The following is an 8,004-nucleotide window of genomic DNA, read 5'->3' as shown; positions in this document are numbered from 1 at the left end:
TATTATCAACCCAGCTGACAGAAATAGCTTCTCTTGCAGCCAAGTTGGAGTCACACCTGGAAAGGTTTAAACCAATCAAAACATTTCTTTTTGCATAAATGGATGTTCTAAATGTTGAGATATGTCATGTTCCAAAAAAGGGAGTGAAAAAAACCCCACAGAATATCTCTGACTTTAAATGAGTCAAGGCTGCTGCAGGGACATACATACTTTCTTAACTTTTTCTTTTTTAGAGTCAGAAGGGAGCTTATTATTTAATCTTGACTTCAAGATAAATATTGCCAAGGATAAAGAGAGATCCTTCTTAATAATGGAAAAGGCCAATTCATCAGAAGACATAACAATCCTAAGTGTATATGCACCCAATGACAGAGCTTCAAAATACAAGAAACAAAAGCGATAGAACTAAAGGGAAAAACAGATAAATCTACTATCCTAGTAGGAAATTTTATTACCCTCTCTGAGTAGTTGACAGAGCAAGTAGACAAAATATATGGGCAGTCTGAACAAAACTATCAACCTGCTTCACCTAGTTGACTTTTATAGAACCTCTGCCCCACAACAGGAAAACACATGTTCTTTTCCCCTGCAAATGGAAGATTCTCCAAGGTAGACTATATGCTGGACCACAAAACAAGTCTCAATAAATTTCAAAAAGTTAAACTAATATAAATGATGTTCTCTAACCAAAATGGAATTACACTTGAAATAAAAAATATCTAGGAAATCTCCAAATATTTTGGAAATGAAGCAACACACTTTTAGACAATCCAATGGTCGAAGAAGAAATCACAAGGAGAATATGAAAGTATCACAAATTGAATGGATGGATACTCAGGTTCCTTTTCACCCTCAAAAGTAGAGTGACCAAAGGTCCTGGTCTGCCCAGGGTTGTTCCAGTTTTGTTACTGAAAGTTTCATGTTCTAAGAAACTCCCAGTCCTGGGTAAAGCAAGACATTTGGTCACCCAATAAAATGTTTGCTCCCAGGATATAAATTATGTGGTCACCTTAGGTAGAGGGCTTTTCTCCCTCTCTCTCTTTTACCCAGCTGTACTGAGGTATAACTGACAAACAATTGTATAAATTTAAGGTATATGACTTTGATGCTTTGAAAATGTGTACATTGTGAAATAATCACCACAAGCAAGCTAATTAACCTACCCATCACCTCACACACTTACCTTTACTTTTTTCTGTAGTGAGAACACTTGAGATTGGCCTCATTTTCTCTATCCATTCATCTGTTGATGGACAGATTTAGGTTGCTTCCCTCTCTTGGCTATTGTCAATAATGCTACAATGACCATGGCGTGCACATATCTCCTTGAGATCCTGATTTCATTTCCTTTGGATGTATACCCAGAAGTGGGAAACTGGATCATTAAGAAGTTCTATTTTTAATTTTTGGAGGAACTGTACATTGTTTTTCATAATGGCTGTACAAATTAAATTCCCACCGACGTTGTACAAGCTTCCCTTCTCTCCACATGCTTAACAACACTTGTTGTCTTGTCTCTTTGCTAATAGTCATTCTGACACGTGTGAGGTAATATCTTGTGGTTTGGATTTGCATTTCCCTGATAATAGTGACGTAGAGCATCTTTTCATATACCTGTTGGCCATTTGTATGTCTTCTTTTGACAAATGTCTATTCAGGTCATTTGCCCATGTTTTAAATTGGGTTATTTGGGGTGTTTTTTTGGCTAAGGAATTGTATGAACATTTTTGATATTAACCCATTATCAGATCTATGGTTTGCAAATATCTTCTCCCATTCCACTGATTGTCTTTTGCTCTTTTAATGGTATGCTATGCAGAAGCTTTTTAGGTTGCTACAATCTGGTTTATCTATTTTTGTTTGTGTTGTCTGCTCTTTTGCTGTCATATCCAAAAAAAAGTGTTGCCCACACCAATATCAAGAAGCTTTCCCCCTGTGTTTTCTTCTAGTCGTTTTAGAATTTCAAATCTTACATTTAAGTCTTTCATTCATTTTGAGTTGATTTTTGTAGATGGTGTGAGATAGGGGTCCAGTTTCATCCTTTTGCATATAGATAGCCAGTTTTCCCAACACAATTTATTGAAGAGACGGTCCTTTCCGGATTGTGTGCTTTTGACGCCTTTGCTGAGGATCAGTTGACTGGTGATGCTTGGATTGATTCCTGGGCTCTCTGTTCTATTCTATTGGTCTAATGTTGATTTTTTGCAAGCATTATACTGTTTCAATAGGACTTCTCCATTTTTTACAGAGGTGGCTTCGGTGGTGTAATGAAAAGACTTGGTTTCCAGCTCCAGCTCTGCCATTTATTAGCTGGTAACCTTGGGCAAGTCATTTCACCTCTCTGGGCTTCAGTTTTGTTATCTTCCAAACAGGGGTTAATATTACCTGCCATGCAAGGTATGTATGAAAAGTTAATGAAATGACGGGACTCTAGTGCCTGGCACGTAGGTGCTTACAAATAGTGTCTGTGATGATTATTATATCAGCTCGTTAAGAACATGTTTCGCTGGTTCCACCACAAGTGAGGAAGGGGCCTTGGAAATGGGTCCTTAGTCTAAACGCCCTATTTAACTTTATCATCACCATGGGCATAAAAATAGCTAATATTTATGGAGCATTTGCCACAAACCTTTCACTATGCTAACTGCCTTTTATGCATCATATGAGGGAAGTAGCCACAGAAGAGGGTTGTAATTTTCCATAATCACACAGCAAGTCAGAAGCATCAGCTTTCAGACCTCCTCACTGCAGGGAATCCATAATATCTTGGAGGGTCTCCTACCTTGGTGAGGGGTGTCAAAAAGCCGAGGGCTGAGGGGCTTGGGGAGGTCCCAACAGCCCTCGCACGGGCCCATTCTTTTCCGAACATGCATCCACTGCACGGTCAGAAGCGAGTATGGGAACGGACTGGCAAAATTGTCACTCCCACGCTCCCTACGACCACCTGGGGAGCCCGGAAGGGGGAGAGGAGCTGCATTGGTCACGGAGTTGCTGTCACCAACTCTTTTCTGCACCCGATTCGGTGCAGCTGGTTTGTCAGCCAGCCCTGAGCTCCCAGCTCCTCTCTGAGCCGTGGCCCCCCTTAGCTCTTCCCTTCCTGCCACGGGGAGGGTGGAAGGTGCAAGTCCCCCCGACCTCCAACTGGCTCTCTTGTGACCTTCCCGTGTCCTCCCATCTGAGGCTTTTCACAGAGTGTCCATGCTCTTCGTATGATGGTTATATCTCTAGAGAGTCATTATTACGGCAGGAAAAAAAAAAAAAGAGCTTGTGTGAGGCCACTGTGACCTGGCAGAGGCAGTGGCTCCCCAGGAGCGGGGGCCTCAGGTTTTGTTTTTATTTTGTCACTGCTAGAGCAGCAGGTGTCAGCTGCCGTGCTTGTTTCTCTGGTACAAATGTGCTGACCGCACTGATGCTTTGCTAGATGGCAAAAAGCTTCTTCCGTTCTTGTTTTCTTTTTGTTTTTTCTTCCCTCCCCCCCCCCCCAGCATTGGCATATCCCCGTGGCTCAGATACTCTAATTGCCCCCCCAGGCTTCAGAAGCCCCTGCGACAGCACACTTGGCAGGGGGTCGGCGCCCATGCCCTTCACCTTCCATCCGCACAGGGGAGCACCCAACAGACCTCTTCATAAACCCTTCTGGAATCTCCACTGGGTTGGATGACAACACCTCGAACACAGCATGTCCCAAAGTGAAACAGCCATCTGCCCCTAAGCATGCTTCTCTTACCATCACACAAGCCAGAGCCCCTGGATTCCGCCTCCCGTCCTTCCGTCCCCTCGGTCAGAATCTGTTGTCTCGACATGACTGACCCAACTGTTGACCAGAGAGCGAGCTATGATATGGGATGATAGAAAGGCTTCAACATTAGTCAGTAGAAATAGGAGCTCAGCTGATAAATCCAGGAGAAACTCAGTGATGCAACCAGACCTTGATGAGAGGAGGACTTGGAGGAGAGGGGGAAAAAGGAAGGCTGGGGGATTAGAAAAAGGCACACCTGAGCCATCAGCCCCCAAGTGCATTGGAATCTGATGCATTTGAGTTTCTGGAAATGTCCGAATGGGAGCTATTTAGACAGTCCAGCAGTTAAGAACAAACTGTTGAGCTGCCAGGCGTTGAAGTGGCCGGTTAGGACGATGAACCAAACAAAGTGACATTCAAGCCTGTGCCAGTCGGTCATGGCAGGGGCGAGAGAGAGGCAGTGACACCCCAGAACCGTGCAGGCGGGTGTTAATGGCAGGTCAGCAGCCTGATGGTGGAGATGGATATTCTTACTGCTTAGGGGAACCAGACAAAAGACTTTGCATGGCCCAGGGCAGTTGGGGTTGGGCCAGGGAGAAGGGTAGGAGGGGAGAAGTCTGGAAAGGTGTCAGGAGATGTGTGACCCTCGATAAGAAGGCCTTTGAATGAAGGTACATTATGAGTGTAGGTACAGGTGCTAATTCATGCAAACATTCAGATATCTACACCAAAGCTTCTCTACAAGCACCCTACAAGGGTGACTTGGCTGAGTTTTATTTTTTAGTGTGGCTCCCCAAACTCCTGGGGATGGGAAAAATATGCCAATTATTTGGAAGGATATTGAGAAATATCTAAATGTAAGGTCACTGTGGAACTGAGCCTGTCATAATCTGTGTCTTAGCCTTTTGTGGGTTGATTCCTAAGGAGCACAGTACAGACTAGAAGTCTGGGGATGCCTGGTCACAGACAGGGCAGTTGTCCTGTAAACTTCCTGGGTGGAAGTTTTAAAATTATCTTCCTAGGCACAAGTATAATTTGGGGTAGACCCATCCAACAAAGGTCCCCAATCTCAATGGCTTAATACAATAAAATTGTATTTGTTAAGTAATTTTTAAAGTTTATTTATTTATTTAGGGAGAGACAGAGAGCGCGAGTGGGGGAGGGTCAGAGAGAGAGAGGAGACAGAGAATCCCAAGCAGGCTCCTCACGGCTAGCACAGAGCCCAACGCGGGGCTTGAACCCATGAAACCATGAGATCATGACCTGAGTGGAAACCGAGAGTCTGACTGACGCTCAACCAACAGAGCCACCCAGGCAACCCGTAAAATTTAATTCTTGCTCACGTCACAGTTCACTATGGTTCAGCATTGGGTCATTGGGAAGGGGGAGGGGGGCTTAGTCTGTTCTATATGATCATTTAGGGCCCTATGTTTCTTCTGTTATGCCCAGAATTCATGATCTCCAAAGACCGCCAGGGAGCCGAGTCCGATGCAAAAGCAAAAGAGCCTTTATTCGAGCTAGCTCGAGCTCAATCCCCGAGCTCAATCCCCTACCTGCACCGACACAGCGGTGAGATACCCCGGGGAGAGAGAGCTAGAGAGAGCGAGTTTCAAAAGGACAAAGGTTTTATTGGGGCCTAGGGGCAGTTGGTGAGGTAATGGCTGTGGCCTCAGCCGATTGGCTGGGGAAGGGTCTGAGTCCTGTTAGGCAGGTGAGGGGGGCGGTTACTCAAGGGGAGGAGGTGTGGTCAAGGTGAAGGACACAGAACAAGATGGAATCAGCTGGCAATAAGCCCGCCCTTTCATTCCCCGCTTGTCATGTAGCTTACAGACCCAATCATGGGACCGGCTGCATTTATGGTGACAAGGGGAACAGAGTTTGGAGGTTTACACAAAGTTCTGGGAAGCAAGTGTCCCTGGGGTGGCTCTGGGAGGTCTGATTAAGTATTGTCCCCGAGCTGGTGTCTATGATATGTTTTGGGGGGCGTGGGGACTCCTGGCAGCATGAGCAATGACAAGCAGAGTTAACAGAGTTACCAATATTAGGTGGGTCGAATGCACTGTAGCTTGAGCTTGAGCGGGTTGTGTTGGTCCCGACTGACGGCGCATCGCATGACGAAGTCCTTCCGGATCGAGGAGGGGTCCGCTGGCCGAACGTGGGTATGATGGACCCAGGTCGCGATGCCGTCTACTTTGAGAGCGGTGGGGGTTGTCAGCACCACGATGTAGGGTCCCTTCCAGCGCGGCTTGAGGGTCTCTCGGTGGTGCCTCTTGACGTAGACCCGGTCTCCCAGCCTGTACTGATGAGGTGTGGGGGTTGGGCCAGCCTCGTAGATGGCACGGAGGCACGGCCAAATGTCCTCGTGCGCCCTCTGGAGCCCTCTCAAGGAAAGAAAAAGTTCTTGATCTTTAAACTCAGCAAGAAGTTCAGCCCGAAGGTTGGGAATAACAGGGGGTGGCCTGCCAAACATGATCTCGTAGGGAGTAAAACCCAGAGTGTAAGGAGTGTTTCTAACCCGGTAAAGGGCGTACGGTAGGAGAGTCACCCAGTCCCCGCCAGTCTCCATGGTTAATTTGGTAAGGGTCTCTTTTAGGGTTCTATTCATTCTTTCTACCTGTCCTGAGCTCTGGGGCCTATAAGCACAATGTAATTTCCAATTTGCCCCCACCGCCTTGGCTACTGCCTGTGTTACCTGCGAGATAAAAGCTGGTCCATTGATCCTACCATGGCAGGAAAACCATACCTGGGTAAGAGGTCTTCTAGTAGCTTCTTAGCCACCGTCTGAGCCGTTTCATGCTTGGTTGGGTATGCCTCCACCCAGCCAGAGAAGGTGTCTGTAAATACTAAAAGATATTTATAACCATACTTTCCTGGCTTGACTTCAATGAAGTCGACTTCCCATTGGGCTCCCGGTCTGGTGCCTCTGAGCCTGGTTCCTTTTTTATTTGATGTGGCCCTCACGTTGGTGAGTTGGCAGGTCTTGCAGGCAGATACAACTTCCTCTATTTTGGTGTCCTGTTGGTGAATCTTGATTCTGGCATGTCGGATTAAGCCTTTTAATTTTTGGGCCCCCATGTGAGTAGACCAATGCATGTGCTCTAATATTGAGACTCCAAGCCGGTCTGGCAGCACCAACTCCTTGTTAGGTATATACCACCATCCCTTTATCTCCTGGGCCGTGGGGAGTTTCTTGATCCGCTGTAACTCCTCCTGGGAGTATTTGGGCTGGTCTAGTAAAACTGGGTCTCCCAAGTCCAGTAGTTGTTAAGCCGTTTTCTAGCTCCCAGCATCAGCGCCTTGGTGAGGGCTATGAGCTCTGCTCCCTGGGCTGATGTTCCGGAGGGTAGAGCCTCCGCCCATACGGTGTCCGTTTCGGTGACCACCGCTGCACCCGCATACCTGTGTCCATCTCGCACAAAACTGCTGCCATCAGTGAACCAAGTGGCATCAGGGAGGGGCCGGTTGGTCAGGTCCGTCCGGAATCCATGTACTTGTTCCAGGATTCCCGCAGTCATGTAGTGGAGCACCTAGGTCAGGGTCGGGCAGCAGGGTTGCAGGATTGAGGGCTGCACTGGGGTGGAACCGCACTCGTGGAGGGTTGAGTAGGAGGCTCTGGTAATGAGTCATACGTGTGTTGCTCATCCATATATCAGGAGGCTGTTTCAGGACCCCTTCAATGGCATGTGGGGTCGTGATCCAGATCTCCTGTCCTAGGGTCAGTTTGTCTGGCATCTGATAACCGCCGCTGTCTGCCCTCCAGGATATATCCCAAGTAACTTACCCTCTCCCTGGATATCTGAGCCTTCTTCGCAGATGCCCGGTACCCTAAGGCCCCCAGGGTAGCCAGCAGGTCCTGGGTCCCTCGCTCAGTCTTTGGCCGTGTTGGCAGCAATCAGGATGTCATCTACGTACTGTAGGAGGGTGAGGCCAGGGTGCTCCCTTCTGTACTCACCCACGTCCTCGTGTATTGCCTCGTCGAAGATGGTGGGCGAATTTTTGAATCCCTGAGGTAGCCGTGTCCAGGTGAGTTGCCCACTGTAGCAATGTTGCCTCCGGATCATGCCACTCGAAGGCGAACAAGGGTTGGCTCTGGGGTGCCAGCGGCAGACTGAAGGTGTCCTTTAAATCTAGTACAGTATACCAGACCCTGGAGGGCGCCAAGGAGCTCAAGAGAGTATATGGGTTGGGAACAGTTGGGTGTATGTCTGCGACCCTCTTATTTACTTCCCAGAGGTCTTGTACCGGTCAGTAGTCATTTGTGTGAG

At 47.4% G+C, this 8,004-nt stretch overlaps 1 long non-coding RNA gene across 1 annotated transcript; it reads right to left on the bottom strand.

The window, feature by feature from the left end:
• Positions 1–6,550: 6,550 nt before the first annotated feature.
• LOC123577141 lies at positions 6,551–7,776 on the bottom strand. Its single transcript, XR_006701726.1, has 2 exons — positions 7,521–7,776; positions 6,551–6,766 (listed from the first exon to the last, which is right to left on the bottom strand). It is a non-coding gene; the product is annotated as an uncharacterized LOC123577141 (long non-coding RNA).
• Positions 7,777–8,004: the final 228 nt, after the last annotated feature.

The sequence above is a fragment of the Leopardus geoffroyi genome, chromosome D2 (genome assembly GCF_018350155.1).
Source record: "Leopardus geoffroyi isolate Oge1 chromosome D2, O.geoffroyi_Oge1_pat1.0, whole genome shotgun sequence".
Classification (NCBI taxonomy): domain Eukaryota; kingdom Metazoa; phylum Chordata; class Mammalia; order Carnivora; family Felidae; genus Leopardus; species Leopardus geoffroyi.
Note: the sequence above shows the minus strand (reverse complement) of the source record. Positions and strands in the feature narration are given on the sequence as shown.